We start from the raw sequence: 24,069 nt of genomic DNA, 5'->3' as shown, positions 1-24,069 counted from the left end.
TTCGTGAGGCTGGTGGAATGGCTGTACTTGGGGAGTGTGGACTTGAGGTTTAAGGCCAAGGTCTAGCTGAGAGCTTTGGTCTACCATAGTCTTTCAGGGAGGGAGCAGCCTGGGTCCTCAGCGGAAGGAGAAGGTTGAAGAATTCTCTTTTCCCCATCCCAGTCAGGCTTGAGAAAATAGAGCCCCATCAGATTCACTGCCGTCCATGGTGGCAGTAAGGATAATCAGAATCTCTCTGGAGTCTCCTTGGCTCCTCCTGTGCTTGGTTCAAGCCCTTTCAAAGTGTCAACACTTGAGCCTTCAGGCTCCCATCCCCTCTGTATACATTTATGTCCGCAAAACCCAGCCGTCCTGAAGGAGCATGGAGTGGTAGTCCTCATTCAAGTAGCAACAGGTGTTTTCTAGGTACCGTGAAGGTGTTTGAGTTGAATTGTTCAGAAGTATTTCAGAATTAGAATTGCATCTGTTTATGCTCATATTTCAAAATAGTATTTTGGGAAAACGGAGCCAGGATTATAAATCAATTGGAAACACAGTTTGGTTTTTACAATAGAAAGAGGAGTTGACACAAGACATTCTGAAGCCTAGTTATAATAATAATAATAGTAGCTATGATTTATCGAACACTATCATAGGCCAATTACTCAGGTAGATTTTTTACATCTAATATTGATCCTACATGTTAAGCATTTAAGTATAAACCCAATTTAGAGACAAGAAAATGGTTCAGAGAAGTTTAATTGCTTGGGATTCAGAGGAAGGTTTCTTTGAACGTCAACATTTTCTGCTAAGCTTTGCTGCCTCCTGAGTGTGGTGGGACTTTGCCTGGTGGTGAGTACAACAATAAGATTAAATAGCTGCCATTGAAAAAGTTGCTACTATGTGCCACATTCTTCGTATATATTACCATCAGTCCTGATGTTAATCTTTCAGAATGCTGTCTTGAATGTTTATCTTCTGGACTGTGGCTGACTCAGGGTAACTGATACCTCTCTCTGTGTTGGAGGGGGAGTAGACAGAGACCCATGATTTAGCCTCCTGCCTTTGATTTTGTCTGAGTGATAATTTTAAGAATCCAATCAGTGCCTGGGCTCTTAGTAGAGCAATTTAATTTGGGGATTTCTATTTCTCTTTGGACGCTACTTTAGTAAACCACTGTTTAACCATGGTTTACTATGGGTCAGATAGTGTACTAGTGTTCAGAACTAATAGAGTGATACCATAGTGTGTGGAAATCCTTAGGGCTAGGCTATTATCTTTGAGAAATTTCTGCCTTGGGAGAACAGGGTATATCTGTGCTTCTATAGGCTTCAGGTAGGTAGATGGATGGAGATAATACCACCAAGAAAGATGGATTTCAGGGGAAAAAAGACATTTATAAAAGGTTTCTGGCAGAAGTGTGGTCGAAGCCCAATCAGATCTCAAAATTAAAGGTATCAAGCATATTTTGTGAGGTATTAAGCATACTTTCCAATGCAGTTACTAACACGTTTAAAGGCAGGACAGACACAGAAAATGTTGCAAAATGCAAGCTGCTGGCCAGGTTAAAGGGTTTATCTTATTAAGGCACTTATTGCTTTTGTCTTCAAGGTAGAATATGTATGAGTAGGACCTAAAATGATGGTTTTAATTGGCCACGGGAATACAGCACCCACGCGCCCTGAGATAAAATACAGCTTGCAGAAGACTAATCCCATGTATGTGTTGGAAAAAATTTTAGAACTCTCAGTTTCACAGTAAAGATAGGTGAGTAGTGTCTGGAGAGTGTCCAGAAGATAGACTGAAACCCCGTGATAAATGTGGGGCAGGCAGAATGGCTCTGCCTGATAACTGAGGGAGCCTAGGGTGTGGGGAGCGTGGTGGGGCCAAAGGCAGTTACGAAGAAGGTGGCCTTGGCCTCGTGGACTTTAAAAGATACAACTCTGGGTATAAACCTGAAGTTGAAGGAGGGCGTAGCATTACATCCAATACAGCTTGTTAGATGTCTCCTTGAAAATTGGTATTACATTAAAAAGATCAAATGGAGAGTTAAGCCATTAATTCACATAATTCAAATTTCAGAACTGCTTTTTTCCCCCTCAAAGTGTCGTAATAATTAATTTCTAAAAATGATAGTTCTTTCATCATAAATTATCTAAATAATTGCCTCAGTTCCATATTTCACATTAAGTTTGGCTGAATGATGGTTAAAGCCTTCTCTCACCTTCCTCTCCTTTCTCTTTTTAATTTTCATTTCTATTTTACTTAAAATTTTTTTTAATGCGGTTTTACTTCTAATGCTGTAAATGGTTTCATAAAGTAAAAACACTCTCTCAACATCTTTCCATTAGAACTTCTTGTTGGTAAATTCCTTTAAAATTCAACCTAATTTTAAAGTCAGTTTTGCTGTTTATTTCTTCTAGAATCTTTACCGTGTATGATAGCTGGTCCGGAGTTTTCTGTCAGCATTCATTTCCAGTCAAGGACCTGCTGATCTCACCCATCATGCCTTTGCATCTTGGTCTGTATTTGAGTACCTTGGCTTTTGCTTTTGCTTCCTTCCCCAGCTGGTGGAATGAGAAGGAACATGCCTTTATTCATTATTTGTCAGAGCAGTCCAATTAACAGCATTAATTTGCCATTTATGAATATACCTATGATTATAAATAAACCATGGCCCACAGACTACATTTTAAGCAAGGTAATTTTTTTTTTCAAGTAAAAATTGACACTGAGCCCCAGACATTCCTGTGAATTTTTTTTAAGAACAATGATCAGTTATTTTGGGGGGTATCGTTTGTGTAATCCTGAGAAACCCGGAATGGGCCTTAGAAATGTTATGGGCCCGATTCTTTCAAAGTTGTCTTCCAGCTGACAGAGTTGTGAGTGGCTTGCTTCAGCACAGTTGGGCTCTTAAGCTCCTGCTGGCAGCTTCCTAGGTGCGCTAGTATACTGTTTCTTGAAATTAGTGGCCTCGATCAGGCCTTCTATCTCCAACCCTGTCCAGTATAGATAAGCTTACTGCCTCCTCTTTGAATAGATGTGTGCCCTGTGCTGAACTGAATTTGCTAAATCAGTCCTGTTTAGTCTCCTTCCTTTACATGAAAGATCCTTTTTTTCCAGGCTGGAAGTCTAGGTGATCTGGGCCACATGTTAGGCTTCACCACAGTCAACCTTCATGTCAGTTACCAAGGTGAAATTTGGCATCCGATTATGCCACTCAGCTTACTGGGTCTTAGTTCCCTTAACAGAGATTGAACCCCGGGCCCTCAGCAGTGAAAGCATGGAGTCCTGACTACTGAACCGTAGGGGAATTCCTTGGCATCTGATTGTAGGCATCTTTTAGTAGTTTGGGAGGAGGTGAGGGATTTACTCTGATAATCTCATAATATCGGGGAGTGCTCCAAGTTAACTTGTGGGTAGTCAGTACTGAGGAGAAGGCAATGGCACCCCACTCCAGTACTTTTGCCTGAAAAATCCCATGGACGGAGGAGCCTGGTAGGCTGCAGTCCATGGGGTCGCTGAGTCAGACACGACTGAGTGACTTCACTTTCACTTTTCACTTTCATCCATTGGAGAAGGAAATGGCAACCCCCTCCAGTGTTCTTGCCTGGAGAATCCCAGGGATGGGGAAGCCTGGTGGGCTGCTGTCTGTGGGGTTGCACAGAGTCGGACCTGACTGAAGCGACTTAGCAGCAGTAGCAGCAGCAGTCAGTACTGAATTAAGTAAAGCACCATGTGTCAAATTAGGAGAGCTAACTTGTGGTGTTATGGGCTCCCTGGTGCTCAGCCACAAAGAACTGGCCTGCAATGCAGGAGACACAGGTTCGATCCCTGGGTCAGGAAGATCCCCTAGAGAAGGAAATGGCAACCCACTCCAGTACTCTTGCCTGGGAAATCCCATGGACAGAGGAGCCTGGCGGGCTGCAGTCCACGAGGTCATCAAGAGTCGGACACGACTGAGTGACCAATAGCAACAACTTGAGGTGGTGAAAACTGCCATCCTCCAAATTGGGTTTTAACATAATGACTTCACGAATGAATGTTTTTATCAAAAATTACCATGCTCGTTTTTAAGGTGCATATTTTTCCCACATCTTGGTTTTCTAATCACATCAGGGCTTTAAATTGATGGGTAAGTTTTAACTGTTAACACAGTGGGATAACATCTGGGCTTTGCTCTCTGAGCTCCCAGTGTTTGTCCTGCTGTGAGCACGGATAATTTTCACCTGACTTCTGTCTGTTACCTGAGCTGAGATTCCTGCTGTGTCCACTAACCAGCAACACTGCGTTCTTCTAACTGCTTTGTTTTGTGTTCATCATTCTATCTTAAACAGGATCATAAAGCTTTCATATGTCTTTTCTAGCTTGTTACCTCATGCTTCTGTGCTTAGTCAAGAAGGAAGAGAAGAAAACAACTCTATCTTGGTTTTATCATTTGCATCACATGATTTTACAGCTCTGAAAACTCACTTGTCAGTGTGGTTACTGGGGAGATAATTTTGATTACCGTGGGCTCTGAGAGTTACTGCTGTCATCTCTTCCCTTTTGCCATCCTTTTGGGAAAAAAGTAATTTTGCTCAAGGATACATTTTGCTGTTTTTCAGGCAAATGATTTCTAAGTTGAACCTTGTGAGACGTTAAAGCTCTTTGCCTCAAGTTCAGTTATTCATTAACTTCTGGAAAAAATAGTACCCTTTTAAAAAAGGGTTTCCTGGTATTTCCTTTGGACTGTAGCCTTGTCTTTGACAAGTGAGGGCACTTCCTTGATTATCTGGCTGTTTCTGATTTTTGAACCTGAGACTGCCAGTGTTGGGTTGAGCCTTAGCTCAGTCTCAGAATCTAAGAGCCCGTTTTACGTGTCCTAATTGCTCCCAGCTGCTGTCCCATTCTTTCCTGTTTTGTGTCATTAGACATTATCTGAAGAGGTCTTCCTGTCCTTCTTCCCTCTTTCCCATCACCCATGATCTCTCTGGGACCTTTCTCCTGCATCAGTGGTTTTCAACCTTGGCTATATTTGAGAATCACAGGGAACTTTTAAAAACACTGCCGTCTAGGTCCAGTCTGAAACCATTTAGGTTAGAATCTCTCAATGTAGGGCCTGGGCATCTATATTTTTTAAAGCTCCCAGGTAGTTATGGGTGTGCAGCTAGAGTTGAGAACATTGCTTTAGAAAAAATGAGATTTTGACTGTGGAAGTTATCAGCCAATTTAGTGATGACTTTTAGGTCTATTTCCACCCTCTCCTCCATGGGGAGGTTACAAGGTGAATTTACTCCCTGAAAGTTCCATATAAAAAGGGAGGAGTGCTGTCAATTTGGGATCTAAGAGAACAGTTGACTTCTAAGACAAGGGCATCATTATTTAATAAACTGTGTTTAACTAGGATTTCTTCTCTACTTTCTTTTGTGCAAATGAATGTGGCTTCTTTAAAGTTTTCCAGCTCCCACTTGTTTTTCTAGTCTCCACTGGACCCTATTTAACTAATTTTTAAGTATTAGGGAATTTGTAAGAAGAGATGCTGCTAGTTCAAGTTATGGTATGATTCTTGAAATCTGAGACAGATCAATTCACTCTTCCTCTTTTGTGCAGCCTAATCTTATGTACTAGAGGGTTCTACCATGTTCTGATGCATTAAGCTAGTGCTTCTCAAAGCATGGTCCCCACACCAACAGCGGCAGCATCACCTAGGAACTTTTTGGAAATTCATATTCTTGGCTCACCTCAAACATACTGACTTAGACATTCTAGACCCAGCAATCTGTGTTGTCACAAGGCTTCCAAGTAATCCTGCTGCAAGCTCAAGTTTGAGAACCACTGCTTTTAGTCATCCGCTGAGTCCAGATTAGGAGTCAACAATCACATTTTTCATACCATCTTGACTTCAGAGGCCTGATAAAGAGTTGAAAAAGATGAACAGAGAGCTTGCAGTGGTATCTGTGGAGATATAACTGAGTTCTTGGCTCTAGAATAGACTATCCACAGATCCTCATTTGCTGTGTAGCTTTCTGTGCAGTGAAGGTCACCAGCCTCCCCCTCACCTCCTGCCAAATTGCTTCAGTCACATCTGACTCTCTGTGACCCCATAGACTGTAGCCCGCCAGGCTCCTCTGTCCATGGGATTCTCCAGGCAAAAATACTGGAGTGGGTTGCCATTTCCTTCTCCAGGGGATCTTTCTGACCCAAGGATCGAGCCCACGTCTCCTTTGGCTCCTGCATTGCAGGAGAATTCTTTACCACTGAACCATGGGGGAAGTCCTTTCTCCTCCCCCAGACAGCAGTAATAAAGAAGCCGCTCCGGTGCACAGAGGAAGCCACGTGTTCACCCTGGTGCATATACTCTGTTCAGAGGACTGTGTTTAGGTTGGATTCTTGTTGTTTGGTGATCTTTTCCCATTCTTATTTGTTTTGGTCTTTGGGGAATGTTCCTAGTTTAAGACCAGCATCAGACATCAGCCTGACTCATCCACAGACAGACATGGGACATGTGGAGGAGAGATAAGATTAAAATGTGCTGGGTGTAATCAGTGTGAGAGGGCGAGTGAAGTGAAAGGAAGAGTGATGCTGCTTTCGTCCTGAGGTAGAGGTGAGGCATGGATCTCGGCCCACAGTCTTAAATGGTGCTCGGCCTCTCCTACCACAAGGTGAAGCTAGGTAGGGACCAAACTAGCTGATCGCTGCTTGTCAGTATCATTGGATTCTGTAGTCCATTAAACAGGGCCTCACGATCAGCTGTATCTAACATAGCTATTGGCTTTAGGAATATAAATAGTGCAAAGAGCAGGGGGTTAGCCGGGTCTTAGAAGTTCATTGCAGGACCACGTAGCAGCTGCTTCAGGATGTTGCCTGAGATTCATAAATACTCATATATCTGACACATTAAAAAAAAATAGGATTAGTTTGGATTACAAATTTTTCTGCAGTTGAGTAGATACCATTTTCTGTATCAAGCTCTGCCCGAGATGACTCAGCTTGGATGCTGAGCTTTAGTGGGACAGTAATCTGGGTTTTCTTCTTGGCAATGGGGAGGGCAAGCAAGTTACTCTCCTCAGATTCACCAGGATTCTTGGGAAGGATCAAGAAGGCAGGTTCAGTTGTTGGAACATCAGAAGATTCACACAGCAGTTGGGAATGCTGTGTTGAGAGGCTTATGTCTGGGGCCAGAGTTTGGACAAGAATCCCGAATATGGTGCCATTAACACCGTGAGCAGCATTCAAAGTTGGACTCCAGGAGAGCGCTCAGGCCTTTTAAAGAAGTCACACATTAGTCAGCTGGTGGAAACCTGAGTGTCCCACATGGGGGGATGCTTCCCAAAGCGGCTGCTGCTCACAGATGAAGAGACACGTGTTAGTTCATTTCCATTTTAGTTTTCCTAAAGAATGGACTGCTGTCTGCATGTTCGGCGAGTGGGCTGGTGGTGGTGTATGTTGGGAAAAACACCTGATATTAAGGATGCATTTATAGAGGAGTACAGTGCTTTAAGGAACAGCCAGGCCAGCCAGGCTCCTAAGAAAAAGACTGCCTGCCAGCCATGGAGAAGGCGTGACTCCCAACCCAAGGACCAGAGGGGTCTGAGTCTTCAGCTCCAGTGGCCCAGATCTGAAGATGGAAGTAAGGGATGTTGGTCTGCTCAACCCCTCTTCAGAAATCCCCTCTGCCAGGTGGTAATGGAGGCCTCTGGTTTTGAGGATATGGTCCCTGAGTCCTGACTTCTATGGAAGAAGTCACAGTTGAAGCTAGAAAGTTTTTATCCCTCTCCCCCAACAATTGTGTCTTTGAGTTGTACTGGTGCGAATGGATGTGGTGTGTGCAGGCATAGCCTTAGGTTGATGCATCATTTTCATGCTGTAACTAAAATCTACTATTAATTGAACACTTATTTATGTGCCAGACACTGTTGTGGGCTTTATACATGTTAGCTCTTCTTTACGACGGGGAAACTGATAGATAGGGTGGTTATGTGCCTCAGCCAAAGCCATACAGTTGGGAAGGGATAGAGGTGGGATACCTCTATCAGCACGTCTCTGCATTGACTAAATAAACTCCACAGCCAGTAATTCAAGCTTTAGGGATTTTGATTTTATAGAACTGCCTGAAATCTCACTGGGCTATTTGTTCCTACCATCTCTCTCAGTTTGGTTTAAAAGAGGAAGGAGGGGAGTTTGCATGATCTTCTATTAAAGTTGAGGCAGATGTGTTACACCTGGCTTGTCACTCTTTCAGAACCTGAGAGGAACAGACTTCAGTGTGTATTTGTGGACAAGCATCCATAGTGAGCACAGACGCCTTGTAAGACTTGCACTCCTGTGTAGTGTGACTATGCCTAGGGATGGGACCTCTCCAGACTGCCTGTTTTCTTCAAACTGCTTGCAGAGCAGATTTAAGTGAAGTTATACACACACACACACACACACACACACAGAGCCCCAGGAAAAAGGATAAATCACCTTTCTTTCTTGGTTTGGTATAGGCCATTTATTTACTAGCCGTAGAAGCAAGTGTGTACCAGCTTCGTTTAGATTAAACACAGGGATCATCCTAAACATCTTGTTTTCCAGATGTGAGGGGCAGGCCCAGTGGGCTTGTGACTTCTCCTGGGAGTGGAGGGGAAGCAGGTGCTAAAAAGGCCACGACACCCAGCCCCAGGTGCTGGCGGGAAGTAGTTTTTCATCCCAGAAGTCACGTGAAAGTCTATATCTAGTTGTAAGAAGTCAGAATTAATAATGTATTTTTTAAAGTTTATTTATTTTAATTGGAGGCTAATTACAATATTGTAGAACCAGTAATATTTTTAAAAGGAGTGTTTAAAATGAAAAATTTGCATTTTGCATGTAAATAGAAGATAAGGAGGTGTTTGTAAGATAATGCATTAATCCTGTTTAACTTCATACCTTCTAGTTAAGGCTTTCATCATGTAGATGGTGAGTGCCTCCTTCAGAAGATGTTAAGGAACGGGATTATTTCTTTTTTGAAGAGGTAGTTTTCAGGACGGACTTTCGGTATTTTGTTTTCCCCTTCTTCCTGGATATTCATATAGGAACCAAAAAAACCAACAGTGCAGTAGATCAGTCCAGCCCTCGATTCTGTTCTCCACCCCTGTGTGAGGTGTGACGGACTCCACATCTGCCAGCCCTTTACTCCTGACTCTTGGTAGCTAGACCACCCTTCTGGGCACCCCCATGTAATATACCCAACATCGCCCTGTTCATCTAACCCAGACCCTGCTGATCTGAGAAACAGATTGATGCTAAGTTGGTGCTGGAACCTCTGAGTTCCAGGACTGAATGCCTCGGATGTTGTCTGATCTCTCCCTTTATTTTCTGGAGGAGGAAATTGAGGATGAGAGATACAAAGCACACAGGGAGGCCACTCTTAGTTGTGAGCTGCCTCAGTGGTCCGCTCAGTCATTTTTACAGAGGATGACCTGCCCCACCGTCTCATGAGGGTCTGTACACCGGCCAATACCTGCCTGGACAGATTCCTCACTACAGACAGCCCTACACTATTTATTCTCCAGGGAGGAACAAGGTAGAGCCAGTGTGGAGGCATTCTGTGGAAGTGCATCCGTAGGAGACCCTCAGGCAGCCAAAATGCTGCCTCATAGACCTCCGGGCCTTGAAGAATGACGGCCTGGTAGCAGCTGTATAATCCAGAGTGGTGGGGCCTAAGTTTTCTTAAGTGGTTGTAACTTGGAGGTGTGTGACTATGGGAAAGAGTTGCACTGCATGTAATGTTTCCAAGAATTAGTTACTTTGTGCTGGAGGAGTGGGTACTGCTGCCTGGGTCAGTGGTTTTAATTGGCAGTGAATTGCTCCAAGGAATATTCCTGGTTCCATTGGTCTTAATGCCGGGCAGCCTGTACATTACATCTGTTGGGTAGACTTGGGAGTCTTTTATTGAGAATTAAGTCCCCAAAGCAGCTTTCTGTAACTATTAAAAGTCCGATTGATCATGTTTAAGCTCTTTTGTAGGCACTGGAGAAATTTGGTAGTCTTTGAAACAAGCAGTTTCTTCGGCTTTGGCATTGAGAGGAAAAGTGCCACTTCTAGTTACTTTTAATGTTACCAGGAGCTCTCAGACCTGGTGTTGATTATTTACAGGTCTGTAGCAAATAGGATTTCTAATGTGGTGAGTGAATCCATATGTGCCTTAAAGGTAAACTAAAAATACAGCAAATTATCTGACTAAAGCTCACGTGAATGTAAGATTTTCCAGCCACACAAGTTTTTGGAAGCTCTGGTCCCTCCCCAGCAGGTTGGTGGCAGTGGTACTGGCTTCTGTAGCTTGGGCCAGGGTCTAGGTCTTACCCAGGGCTCACACGACATGGACCTTTGGGGATAGGAGATGAGTTGCAGCCATGATTATTCATTCATCTGCTCTCACTCAGCCAACAGGGTGATGTGTGGATGACCACGATGGTTGTAGAAGTAAGTGGGCACCGCCTTAGTGAGTGTCTGGTCGGCTGAATGACAGGGATGTGCACAGGATGCTGACCTTTGTCTGCTGAGGCGGCGCTGAGCAAGGCCCCTCTGGGCCCAGAGTCTGTCTCACCTGGAAAGGAGGGCAGTCTTGCTGAGCTCTGCATCCCGGCGTGTATTTCTGCCCATCCTTCATTATTTCCACCTCTGATAAGGAAACTTCTCACAGTGCAGTGTGTTGGAGTTCACTTTCTTTCGTTGATGAAAGTATCACAGTCATCAAAGAATTCTTGCACAACTTTTGCAGCCCTCAAGGAAAGGTCTGTGATAGAACACAGACCCGGCTTGACAGATAGCAGGGTGTGGGGAGGAGGGAGTTCTTCCTTTTGTTTTGGCTTGGCTGTTTGTTTGTGTAGCCCCAAGAGAAGACTGAGTCTGCTTTTTGTAAAGGAGGTTCCTCGGCTTACCCCTAAAGTGCCAAGCATTGGGTGAATTGATGAGTGGAAGGCGCAGGATGACACGCAGCACTTATGTAGTCTTTTGATGGTTCCACCTAGAATTATGCCATCTGGAAACTCACATTTACCAGGACGCAGAGCCAATTTCAGGTGGTGCTGAGTCCAACGTGTACTTTAAAAGCGGTTTAGATTTTCATTTGGCTAAAACCTAGGAGGTTGCAGACTAATAGAGTAATAATAATGATAGCTTCTCCTAAGGAGCCCTGAATAGCTTCAGAAGCATTCTGATGGGAGGTGAAAGGCAGGACTCTTTATTCTGTTTGGTTAGTGATGAAATTGATACATGGTAGCCTGCACAGGGTCATAGAGCTGCCCCCTTTGAACGGGAAGTTAAATTCATTAACCTACAGCTTTGACTCTTGCTTTGCTGCTAGGAATTGCTGTCTGCAGAGTCTCCATACCATAAAGGATCTTTGCTGTTGTTGGAGCAAAGGTTTCCCATCTGGAGTCTGACTTCTGCTGAAAGTGCCTGTGTCGAAGCTTGACCAATCTCAGAGTGGGTTGGGGTCCTCTGGCCCCCCGGCTTGGGGACCAGTTGCTGGCTGTTGGATCTGGAGCCGGCTGGCAGCGCATGCGTGGCTCCTCCGCCCTCTGGAGCATCCCGTGCCCTGGTCGGTGCTTCAGTGGGGAGTGGCTGTGTTCTTTTCGCCAGGACGACAGAGAGCCTCTGCAAGGTGTGCCGCATGCTCTCCCCATTTTAGAGATGCCTTTTACCTCCCATTAGAGTGCTTCTAAGGGCAACTTAGGAAAAGCTATTGTTATTACTATTCTATTAGTCCTCAGTGAAAACCTAAACTGCTTTAATTAGGCACTGGAAATGGTATCATCCCACATTGGCTTGCACAGAGTGGTAGGGTGTGCCGCCCCAGGCATCTGTACCCCTTGTTCAGGCTGCTGCCCTCATGCCTCCTTCAGGGGTACCTGGAAGAGAAGTGAGGGGCACAGGCCTGAGTTTGCTTCTACCTCATTTCCATCCCACATTCGTACAGGCTCCGTGCTTTATTATTGCTGGTCTAAAAACAGACATCAGTCTGCTGTTCCTGCTACTGCTAAGTCACTGCAGTCGTGTCTGACTCCGTGTGACCCCATAGAAAACCTGCAGAAAAGCAAAGACCACCTTTCCCTTAAGGTGTTAATTTCAAATGAAAGTTTGTTTATGCTCCTCTGTACCACCGCAGCAGCTTAGTAAGACACATGCAGCATGAGGGGATAAAACCTGAGGCCAGAGGACAGTACAGTAGTCGACAGGTGCTGAGTTAGCCCACAGATCTGGCTCTTGAGTTTCACAGCAGCTGAAGGGAAGAGGGACATAGGATCAGCTTCCAGATTTGTAATTGCCTGTAAATAAAAACAGATCAGTTTCGCAGAAGAAGCATGGCCTTTTCTGTTACTGAGGAACTTTTTCCTCCTAGGACATCATAAAGAGAACACTGGTCTAATGGGTGACACGCTCCTATTTGGGACTTGGTTCTCGTGAGCCAGTCTGAGCGTTCTCTCCTCATTGTATTTTGTCTGTCTGTCTAGGCTTGTAAATCCGTTTCTGACATATCAGGAGTTTGGTTGGATGTGTGTGGCTTCAGACCTAGGGAGCACCTGGGACTTATACAGATGAAGCAGCGTGAATGAGGTTCTTTGGGAAGGGCCTCGGAGCAGCCCAGGGCAGGAGACTGAGGCTGGTGGGGAAACTGAGGAGTGAGACGATGTGGCTGAAGGTGGGTGTCTTTGTTTAAGGAATTGTGTCTACCGAGAAGCCCAGGGCTCAGCAGAAGGGGAATGTTAGGGGTCAGTTGGTGCTCAGCTCAATGTGGTGGGGTGTCTAGCTTCCGCCAGGATTTGGGTTGTGAAACCAGACTGGTTGTCGTGATGCCTCAGGGAAGGGCCAGGGAGTCAGCAAGGCGAGTGTGTTGGTTTATTGAGCACCATTCTCCTGATAAACCTGAAGATAAGATGATTCCTTTTTTAGTTGCTGAAGAATCTGAAGCTTGGGGCTGGGGCTGGCCCCAGCTGGGTCTAGTGGGTGTTTGGTACACCCAGTGGGCCCAGCCCAGCTGGCTCCTGAGTGGCAGTGAATGAATACCTAGCCTGCCTACTCCACCTCCTGGCTTCCCCTCCTTTGTCGGAGGCCCCTGTTACTTAGAACAGTTGCTTGGGGCTGGAATCAGCCTCCAGGTGACAGATGAAGGGATCCCGAGACTGTTTCTCTGGGCAGAGTTGGTCCCCAGACCACTCATGGAAGTCTTGTGGCTCCATGTGGAGGCATCAGACACAGGGGCTAATGGGAGTGTGGTGTCCGGCAGCGCTCAGAGCTTTGTGTGCCCACCGGTGGGACACAGATTATGTTAATTCTTACAAAAATGAATATGTGTGTGTGTGTGCGTGCAAGTTCCACGGTTTGCCTGTGAAGTGGAAGCCGGGCCTCGGCGCTGTCCTTGTTTTTTCTCCCCTCCATTTTAGGCCAGCCTATATTCCTACAAACAGACAAGGCATTGTTGAAAGTACAGTGTACTCGCCTGCTTTTGCATTGTCATCAGAAACCCTTGACGAAATGTTTAATTTCTCTCTGAGGTTATCTGTACTTAGTTGACTTGCCCGATAATACATTTGGTTCTAGAACCTGAAACTTTCTTTTTGCCTGCTCGTGTTACATTAAGTCAGTCGTAGGCACGCAATTATTTTTATAGAAAACTTAAGGATTCCTGCACTCGGAGATGACTCAGACCGGTGTTTCCAAACCGTTAACTAGTTTGGAACACAATTAACTGGGACACATGCTGGAGAAGGGCTTCCCGTTCTCTTCCCTGCCCTAGCTTTTCACTAGGCTAGCTGCCTGTCCTGTTACCTCTTGTTTGCAGTAAGGCCAAAGGGACCTGCCTTCTAAGTGTAAGGTCCCATTTAAAAGAGAAGCTGCTTCTTAAGGCTACTTTAACAGAGTTAAAAGCTGTGAAGTTCTTGAGACAGTCTGCTAACCAGTTGCATTGCCTGTGATGTTTTATTTAAGAATAAATCTTTGAATTGATGAATTCAGCAAAGGTAGAGATGATAAGTGTGAGCTAAGTAAATTGCTTTTGAGCTATATATTTTTAAAAAGTCTGCTCACGGTTTTTCCCCACATTTGTGGTCACTCTCTTTGTGAGCGTGCTGATTCATTGGCATGGACCATGGACTAGATATCATAGTATTTTTTTTAAGCTGAACTGTATAAAAACTTAAGATTTACAAAAAAGACATCACTGAGGTTGTTGTACAATTACATTTGTTTAATTAATGAGCTGTTACATTAAAAAATCAGATTTCAGAAGTGTAATTAGAGTCAGCTTTATAGGAATGCATGTGTTATACAAAATAAGATGTGTATGCAGAGACCCAGACTCAGCTCTCCCAGCCTCTTGCTTTCTCCCTCCCCAAGAGGCAGAGGCTAAGAAGAAACTGACTGTTGGGACACACTGAGACTGTCTTAGTGGTGACTGAAGATGTGGTATCATGTCGGCTCAGGGAGGCAGTGGTCTGGGCTGAAGAAACAGACCAGCTTGATGGTGCCTTGTGCTTGCATGCAAAGCCTCTGCAGGATGCTTTCTGCTCTGCTGGGTTTATTCTCTGCAAGTGGGTGAAAGCCAGAAAGGTAGTTTGCTCTGGTAGGACTGGAAAATGGGTAAGGTTGAAGGAATGCTGGCAGTTTTTGATGAGAGGTCCTGACAGGATCTCAGTTCCTTAATATTTCTTAGGTAAACATTGTAAACATTCTGCAGTAGAGAAGTTAAAAACGGACATCTCTGAGGGTCTTTCCTAACATAAAATAGCTAAGCCTGTTTGGGTCTGGTAGGGCTGGGTAGCTCGATGGAGCTGTATTTTGAGGAGAAGGGGTGGCACCGTGCACAGTGCCTGGTGTGATTCCTGTGGGCCATTCCACATGTAGCTGTTTCTGTGTTCCAGCTTTGCTGAACTTCTTCAGAAAATTACTGTTTTTGAAAGAAGAAAATCTAAACGGTGGAGAGAAATCTAGGCTGTATTTAAGCTGGCCTTTGTAATTTTTTCCTGGTCACACACAGCCCACATTCTGGAGCTCTGTGACGTCAGCACCCTTGCCTGGAGGGTCAAGAGTTTTGACCAGCCGGGCCTCAGCCAGCCTGGGTCACACAGTCGCATGCACAAGCCGGGGCGCTTGTTTACTTCCTCTCATGGCTGGGACATCGAGTACTAAGAAGGACTGTGCGCCTGCACACGAGTGCTCCTGCCAGCACGCTCAGCCCTGCTGTTCCTGACTGTCTTGGAAAGCGCTCCATCCGCAAGGCAGGCTTTTGTTCAGAATTCTCAGCTTTAGCAGCTGTGAACTTTCAGAGCCGTAGGAGGAGTCAGGCTGGGTAGACCGTGCTGGAGCTGCATGGCTGTCTGCACGGCATGGGATCCTGTGACTAACGTTTAGGAAAGGAGTGCTTTCCTTGGATTCTGATGGGAAAGTTGAGGGGCTTTTGGATTATACACTGTTGCCTAATGTGGATTCTGAGACACAGCCTTCTAATTGCAAGTGTATAAACTGTTTCATACTGAATGTTAGTCAAGCTTAGGTGATCCTTGCAACTTCATGAATAATCAAAATGCAAAAGATATTGCCCATGTTTGAAACTCTTGCAAAATCAAGTATGTATATATATATATGTATATATATAATATTCCCCTCCCCCCAGGGAACTTTTCATCCTCTAGAGATTTATTCTTAATCAAAGAAGACCATTTTCTATGCAATAAGTCATAATAAAAGCTGTTAAGCATTAGTATTCCAGATGAGAACAGGCATATAAATGTATAAAGTTAAATGTGAAGACTGCAGCTCATTAATAGGATTTAATTTAAATCACACCTCTCCCCCTCCTCCTTTTTTTGACAGGGTAATACTTTAGAGGAAAGGAAAGAGAGAATAGATAGGCAAAAGTCTTATTTACAGACTATAATGGCCAAAAATTATGGATGAACAATTGAGGCTTATGTTTCTGTCAGAATTTTGAATGGCCGTATTTACAGATTCTGCCATGGTTCAAAAATTGTGCAGCTTTTCTCATCTTAATCTTGGCATTATTGCCTTTTTCCTTTAAATGTTCATTTATTTATTTGTCTATATCAGATCTAGTGCAGCATGAAGACTCTCTAGTTACAGCATATGGGATCTAGTTCCCTGACCAGGGATGGTTCCAGGTTCCATGCAGGGGGCCACTGGCCATGGAGTCTTAGCCACTGGACCACCAGGGAAGCCCCAACATTATCGCTCTGTTATGAGACTCATATTACTGCTTTCAGACTGGAGGAAGTAACAGAGCTCATTCTAGGCCAGCCTCTTCCTTTAATAGAAGAAACTGAGGCCCACAATTTGGAGTGGACTCAGCACCCAGCTAATAGGTTAAGCAGAGTAGGCAGGAAGCTGAATTCTCATTCCACAATTTTCCTTTAAAAGAAGTTGCTGCCTGTCTCTGTGACTGTTACTAATATAAAGACCTGCTTGAGGTGCAGGTAGGGAGTGGGGGATGGGGATACAGAGATCTGCTTTTGCCTCTAGGGCATTAGAGTTTCTCATTCCCAGCCCAGGTGTGGCTGGGGCTACTGGGAGCTCTGTCAGAACCTCAGGTTTTGACATTGTACCCAACAGTGGGGCTAAGGGTGGTCCATTTACATTGAGGATAAGCTTACCCATTACAGCTGGGCAGGCCTCCTAGGGATATTCTTTGCATCTGTTAGAACAGTGCTTCCCAAACTGTATTCTCCTCTAAATAGTAGTGGGCTTCCTGATTTGGACAGTTAAAAGTGCCTTAGTCCCACAGTCGTGTCCGACTCTTTGCGACCCTATGGACTAAAAGCCCGCCAGACTCTTCTGTCCATAGAGTTCTCCAGGCAAGAATACTAGAGTGGGTAGCCATTCCCTTCTCCAGGGGATCTTCCTGACCCAGGGATCAAACCTGGGTCTCTTAGGCAGTTAGGTTGAACACAGTTTAAGTGATATATTTTCGTTTATTTTCTAAACAGGACTTCTTGAGGCAATCTCATCATATCCTTTTGGTGGTAAAGTAACTCAGGAGTCAGCATGAAACCCCAAATTCTGACTATAATCAGGCAGAAGCAGAAGGATGAGAATTAAATTAAACATAGCCCTGAAGTTCACTTTTGGGTCAGGCATTCAGGAAGCAGCACATAAAAATTTGCTTGGATACAGTTTCCTCATAGTTCTTCAGCAGCTTGAAATATCATCTTGAGCTGGCAGTAAACAGAAATCTCAGGTTGTCATTTTTCTTTCCATCTAATCGAACGAATTATTGTGTAGGGAGGTGAAACAAAACAAAACCTGTGTTCCTTAAGCCAAAGGTTTTGAGATCCACACCTCAGTTACTTAGAGGTTCCAATTACTTTGAAAGAAAAAAATAATGGTATTCTTAAGTTTTATGGTTTGATAGAAAACAACAAAATTCTGTAAAGCAATTATCCTTCAATTAAAAAATAAATACATTTTAAGTAGTTTTATGTACCTTTTAGAGTTAACCACAGCTGCCTTTTTATTTAAAAAATATGAATAATTGTAGTATCTTGATTCAAAAGGAGTGTTACTCAGCAATAAAGAGGAACAGCCACTGATTAAAAAAAAAAGAATGATTTTCAAACATGCAGAAGGTGCAAGCTGTTTGATTTCATTTATTATGAAGTTATAGAAAAGGCAAGATTCACCCATGGTGACACAAAGCAAATCAGTGATTACCAGGGGCTACGGGGGTAGGAGATTGACTGCGAAAAGGGCATAAGGGAACTTTCTGGGGAGGTGAAAATTGTACTGTATCTTTGTGGTGGTCAAATTGGTGTATACATTTGTCAAAATTCATCTAACTGCTGAAGAAGGGTGCATTTTTGGTATGTAAATAATGCATCAATAAAATTGATTTAAAAAGAGGAGAAAGTTTAGAAAGGGTATGATTGGAATTTGTGCAGCTCGAGGAACAAATCGTGCCTGTTGGCCAGTTTTTCAGCATAGTAAGCCTGGCCCTTTGGTTTGGCGTTCTTCATTTATGCCTGCGTTCATGACTGCTTAAGAAGCTGCCTATCTCTTCTGCTTGATCATTGTTTTTGTGATTTGAGCTTTAGAAAATTCTTTCCTTTTGGGAACTTAGAGTCCTTGTTAGTCGTCAGCAAGAACGCGTATTAAATTCCCCTGAAATTATTTTTCATGTAGGCGGCCTTTTAAGCATTAGTGGTTCTCTGGAATGGAGGTGTGGTGGAAGTGTGAGAGTGTGTGTGTGTGGGAAGAGGGTGCGTGTCCTCAGATAATTGTGCCATGGTTCCTCACACCTGCCTAAGCTTCTGTGTGAGTACTTAGAGAGAACGTCATGAAGTCCGCTTCTGGCCCAGCTGGGGCCTAGGGGCGCACATTTGTTGTGGTTTTAGAGTCTCTGAGAAGCCATTTGTTGAGAATGGTTGCACGTGTGGTAATTTGGTGGGTAAGGGGTGGAGGATGGTCCTCAGCATTTTCATGGCTCCCTGCCCCCTGCACCTGGTCTTTAATCTCAATCCCATTAGAAGTTAGTGAGGTTATTTGTCTGTGTGTCCACAGAGAAGTGAATGCATGCTCAGGAATGTATAATTTAGAGGGTAATTTGAAACGTCCAGGTATTGGGAACATTGTTGAGTGTTTGTTCTTAAAGTTTGAGTCCTCCATGTATAATCAGAGTTAGGCTTTAAGAAAGAACAGGCTTGCTCTTAATGGATCATGTTAGCTGGAATTGGTTCAAGTGTTTTTTCTTAGAAGGGAGGATTACGCATTATAGTAACAAGATGTTCCTTTATTTCCTAGTTTATCAAAAGATGTTGATTGGGAAATAGGGTGTGTAGATATTTTAGATCTTACTGTTTTAAAATAGATGAGCTCAAAAGAATAAGAAAAGGTTGTGTTCTCAGAAGGTAAGCTGTGCCAGAGGAGAGCTAAATAATTGGGGGTGGGGGTGGGGAAGGTAATTTTTTTTTTTTTCTTTTCTGTATTTCTCTTGGACATCTTTTGGTTGTGTGCTTGTGTTTCTGTAAACTGGCTTCCTTAGGACAACTAGAGCTAAGCAGAGAGATGGTGCAGAGCTTTACGCAGATGCTCTTCCCTCTTTCTGGTTTTTCCCTCCCCAAAAAGTTGTTGGTAAATTAATTTCAAGTTGATGGGAACCACTTGAGATTTTTATATGGGTGTGAGCTGTCTATTTGTTCACAAAATAAAGCAGATGAAGTTTATGAAACTTTAGAGAAAAAAGAGTCCCTACCTCCCTCTTCCTTCCCCTTCTCAGGAGAGTTGTTAGAAAATCTAAAGCTTATCTAAAAGCCCCGCTGGTTACAAGCCAAATAAAGAAAACTCCAGGCGAGTTACTGGAGTTCTGGCTGCTGCTTAATAGAATCGAGGTACTGGCCTCCTGGCCCTAGGGTCAGGTGAGTGGCCTCAGCCCCATTTCCCTCTGTGCCCTCACCGCCCTATCACAGCTCTTCTTCCGTGGGCTTGGCCCTGCTAGTTTCATTCCCCTGCTGCAAACTCTTTAAGAATACAGATGACAGAGCTGGGCTCTGCATCCCTGGTGGTGGCCCTGGTCTTCCGTGCCCCCTCTCGCCCCAGTGGCCTCAGGGCCTGGCTGTCCTGTCGCAGTGACTGAGTTGGGATAGGTTGGCACAAGCAGCCCTCATCCCCAAATCTGGCTTTGTTGACTCTGGCAAAAACCCAGCTCTTTCCAAACCGCCTCCTGACGCCCTTGTGCTGTGAGATAAGAATGGGCTTCACCTGAGCGGTTTTGTGGGGCGTCTCCCCCTTCCTTTGTATAGAAACCATTTCAGAATGTGGGTTAGTGGGCTGTAGTGTCAGGGAAAATGCGTGATTTTGGCAGAGATGTTTGTGATCCAAAGTATTTTCATGGTGGTTCCCCAAACAACACTGGCAAGAACTAAGAGTTCGGTTTATCCTTTGGTATTTTAATGTTGTTCTCAAGCAGATATATATATATATATATATATATATATATATTTTTTTTTTTTTTTAAGAGGCATATAAGAGCTGACTATATTGAATTTACTTGAAACATGCCTTTCTAGAGGGGAGGGCAAGTTTGTTAATGCAGTTCCTGAAGATTAGTTATTTACTCCAGGACAGAAAGGCATAATGAAAGCAGAAACTTTATAGAATCTGCCTTCTTACGTCTCTCATTTCTGAGACTTTAGAATAAAACCTGCTTTTATGTTTATAGTAATTACTATCTAAAGGGAACTTTTTGTGCACACATGAAATCCTAATGACCTTTGTAAGACCACATGTTATGCGTGCCTTGCTGGTGTTATCATGCCAAAGTGAAAGTTGCTCAGTCGTGTCTGACTCTTTGTGACCCCATGGACTATATATAGTCCATGGAATTCTCCAGGCCAGAGTACTGGAGTGGGTAGCCTTTCCCTTCTCCATGGGATCTTCCCAACCCAGGGATCAAACCCAGGTCTCCCGCATTGCAGACAGATTCTTTACCAGCTGAGCCACAAGGGAAACCCAGGAATACTGGAGTGGGTGGCCTATCCCTCTCCAGGGGATCCTCCCAACCCAGGAATCGAACTGGGGTCTCCTGCATTGCAGGCGGATTCTTTACCAGCTGAGCCATAAGGGAAACCCAGGAATACTGGAGTGGGTAGCCTGTCCCTCTCCAGGGGATCTTCCCGACCCAGGAATCGAACTGGGGTCTCCTGCATTGCAGGCGGATTCTTTACCAGCTGAGCCATAAGGGAAACCCAGGAATACTGGAGTGGGTAGCCTGTCCCTCTCCAGGGGATCTTCCCGACCCAGGAATCGAACTGGGGTCTCCTGCATTGCAGGCGGATTCTTTACCAACTGAGATAGCAGGGAAACTGCCACTTTATCTTGCTAGTGATAAGCTTCATAGTTCAGTTGGAAATTGATTTTGCATTATTGCAAAATATGTAGGGTTAAGCCTAGGATATTGCTTTGGAAGGACTGATGCTGAGGCTCTAGCTCCAATAATTTGGCCACCTGATGCAAGGAGCTAACTCATCAGAAAAGACCCTGATGCTGGGAAAGATTGAAGGCAGGAGGAGAAGGGGATGACAGAGGATGAGATGGTTAGATGGCATCACCTACTCAATGGACATGAGTTTGAGCAAGCTTCGAAAAGTGGTGAAGGACAGGGAAGTCTGGCGTGCTGCAGTTCAGGGGAGTCACAAAGAGTTGGACATGACTGAGCGACTGAACAACAGCAATAGTATGTTTCAGTATTCCAGTAAAATGTTATAGTGGTGGCAGCCTGGTCCTCTATCATTCTATCCAGCTTTGCTTTAGACCCTGATTCCTTTCTCCTGTCGTTTTTGTTTAAGCTTACCATTTTGTTTTTCCTTCCTACAATATTCCCTTTTTAGAATTTTCCCTAAACTTATAATCTGTCAGTATGTATTATTTTATCAAAAAGGTCAAATGCTCTATTTTGTATATGTCTCCTCTCCATTCCATTATCCCATAGCATTGAAAATATTTTTATAATACAATTTTTCCTATTATTTACGTGTTATTATCAGACCCCTTTGAGAGAGTTGTACTGCCTATGTCCAGAAAAATGTGGTTACATAAGACATTTTGCATGTGATTTGCATATAATTTTAGGAGCTTATTTATGCTCTAAATCCCATCCATGGACTTCTGTTTAATTCCCTAATTAAAAAAATACTGCTCAAAGTAAAAGTAGGATTGTGGACTTGGATATACAGGGGGGAAAAAACCTATGTCCAGATTACTTGGAAGAGTTATGAGTTGATGAGTGATGAACATCTCAAGTATGTTTTGTAAGCAGGGAAGCAAAATGTTTGTTTGTGAGGGGGTGGGAAAGTTTAAGCAGGAAGTGAGAGTCCAAGATAGTGCTGAGCAGGACTATTCAGGGGAAAGAGGAGGTCACCGTGCACCTGTCCAGAGGCAAAATTGTAGAGTGTTTGGGAGACTCTAAAACCCTAGCATGATCACACATACTGTTTCTTAAAAGATTTGTGGTTAGATGAACTTGGAAAATGCTTAATATACTATCACCCTTTAGAGTCTTGAACATGCATATCTTCTGGCTCATGTCCCTGAGGAGTCCTGCAGTAAAGAACCTGTTTTACATAGTTTAATCCAGCATCTCCCAGTTTTAGGTCCAAGGAATGCTTTCTGCAGAAAACAGTTGTCAGCAGAACACACGTTAGGAAATGAAATACTTTCTGAGGTGTGGATGACATCCTGAACTCACAATAAGCAGAAAGAAATCCCCAGAGATTAGAAAATATCACTGTGGAGGTAGCAGAAGCTAAGTGAGACCATAAGTAGGCCATGCGGTTGTGTCTTCCTGTGGCCCAAAGGGGATATGCAAGAATGTGAGTGATGCCGTTGGACTGCGTTGAGAGGCATGCAGCCCAGAAGTTGTGTGAGTTCCTACTAGGGACAGGAAAAAAAAAAAGAGCAGAGCTGAGAGTGTCCAGCTGAGCTGTCGGAAGTAATGTCGCCCATTAAACCCAGAAGCCCACCAGTCTGAGACCAGGTAACACATGGAAGTTGAACAAAATTAACGTCTCCAGGTGTAAAAGGGAGTTTCCGTTTCAGCTGTGAGGATGCTAGCTTAAGAGAAATTGTTTCTTCTTAAACAAAATGATTGTGATGTGTTTAATGAGATCAGGACATCTCCTTGCTGCCTTGTGGTATTCATACCATTCTGGATAATGATTATGTGAAATTATGGATTCCACGGGCTAAAATTAAGCCTAAATTTTGCCTTTACAGGGCAAAAGGCACTTTGATTCTGCTATGCTTCTTCTACTGTGTTATCAGTCTCCTGAGCCTAGCATTCACTTGGTTAGGTGCCCCCGTGTTTTTTATATTTTTTTTAAACAGATATTCTGCAGTATTAATACACTTTGATGGCTCATACTGTAGACCTGTATGTGGCTGAGTCCAGCCATACCATATGTGGTAGCTGGAGAGCTATTTTGGGAACAAATCTCATGTTTCTTCTAATTTTTAATAAGCACTTAGGTCTGCCTGGCTTTTGAGGTATATCACAGAGTCCATCACATGCCACCTACTACAGTACTAAAGAGGTTCTAAAATTAGGATCCGTGCTTTGGCTTTTATTTTTATTTTTTTTAAGTTAGTGATTCTTCTTCCTTTGCTGAAACTACTTTTAGTCAGCCATATTTGTTAAATAACCTCTTCCAAACCCATAAATTCTAAGCTAGAATTTGTGAACCTTCAAGCTAAAGCAAGCAAGAAAAAACTTAATAAAAAATGGAGCTATAATTTCTTTCATGCAGTTTTTAGGTTCCCAGATACTTGGTGAGGCTCGTGTCTGTCTTTAAGGATCTGGTTCCCATGCAGTTCATAATAATACAGTGTTGTGGGTTCTCTCTGATTTAATTCTTGCCTTCCTCTGGACCCTCCTGTCTTCTGTCTCCCCCAGTTTAGTGAAGGACCTCCCCCTACCACCTTGCTTCTCCCGGTTTGAAACAGTCTTTTTGCCCTAGAATTGTGTTCTTCAGCGGTTTCTTCATCTTCACTTATGTCCCCTCAGCCTTCAGAGGAGGAAGGGATTGGCTCGGTTCTGCTGACACGTCGCTCCCCAGCTCTGTTGATGTGCACATTCACGGTGGGGATGACAGGGGATTACCAAGCAGTTGCTGAGTGATAAACTGAACCAAGGCAACCGCAAGCAGGATGTCCAAAAAAAAACCACTGAGACACACTGGCCATGCTCTGAACCAACTGTTTATGCTAGGACTACTGGGAAAGAGGAGAAAAAAAATCTAGAACCGACTCTTGAGCAAAGTTTTGAAGTACACCATGAGTCAGAAGTACAATTCCAAAGGTTTGGGGCTATCCAGATTTGGGGGTGGGCTGGGGGAGGAGTGTTACACATTTTATGGAGATTGACTTACTGGAAATTCACCATCATGGAAACAGAGATTTAGGGCAAGAATTCTGAATATGTTCTGGGAAGACTCCCATTCATGGAATTGGTTTGGCAGACAAATGGTTTCCAGGAATGCCAACCAGACTTCTATAGCAAGATGAAGATTGTTGATAGTCTCTGTTCATTTCACTGCAACCTGTAATGACTGGAAAACTCCCACCTAGGGCAGAGGCCCTCTC

At 43.9% G+C, this 24,069-nt stretch overlaps 1 protein-coding gene across 8 annotated transcripts in view; it reads left to right on the top strand.

Annotated features, from left to right (window-relative positions):
* Window positions 1-24,069, top strand: part of FOXO3 (forkhead box O3) — a 123,084-nt gene that overhangs the window by 12,859 nt on the left and 86,156 nt on the right. Inside the window, exon 1 of one of the 8 annotated variants that reach the window (XR_009601492.1) lies at window positions 8,635-24,069. This exon is cut by the window's right edge and continues 23,451 nt beyond it. The gene's annotated coding sequence lies outside the window, so the exon portion shown is untranslated. 8 annotated transcript variants of the gene reach the window in all.

The sequence above is a fragment of the Ovis aries genome, chromosome 8, assembly GCF_016772045.2.
Source record: "Ovis aries strain OAR_USU_Benz2616 breed Rambouillet chromosome 8, ARS-UI_Ramb_v3.0, whole genome shotgun sequence".
Taxonomy (NCBI): Eukaryota; Metazoa; Chordata; class Mammalia; order Artiodactyla; family Bovidae; genus Ovis; species Ovis aries.
The sequence above is the reverse complement of the archived record's forward strand: the minus strand, read 5'-3'. Positions and strand labels throughout refer to the sequence as shown.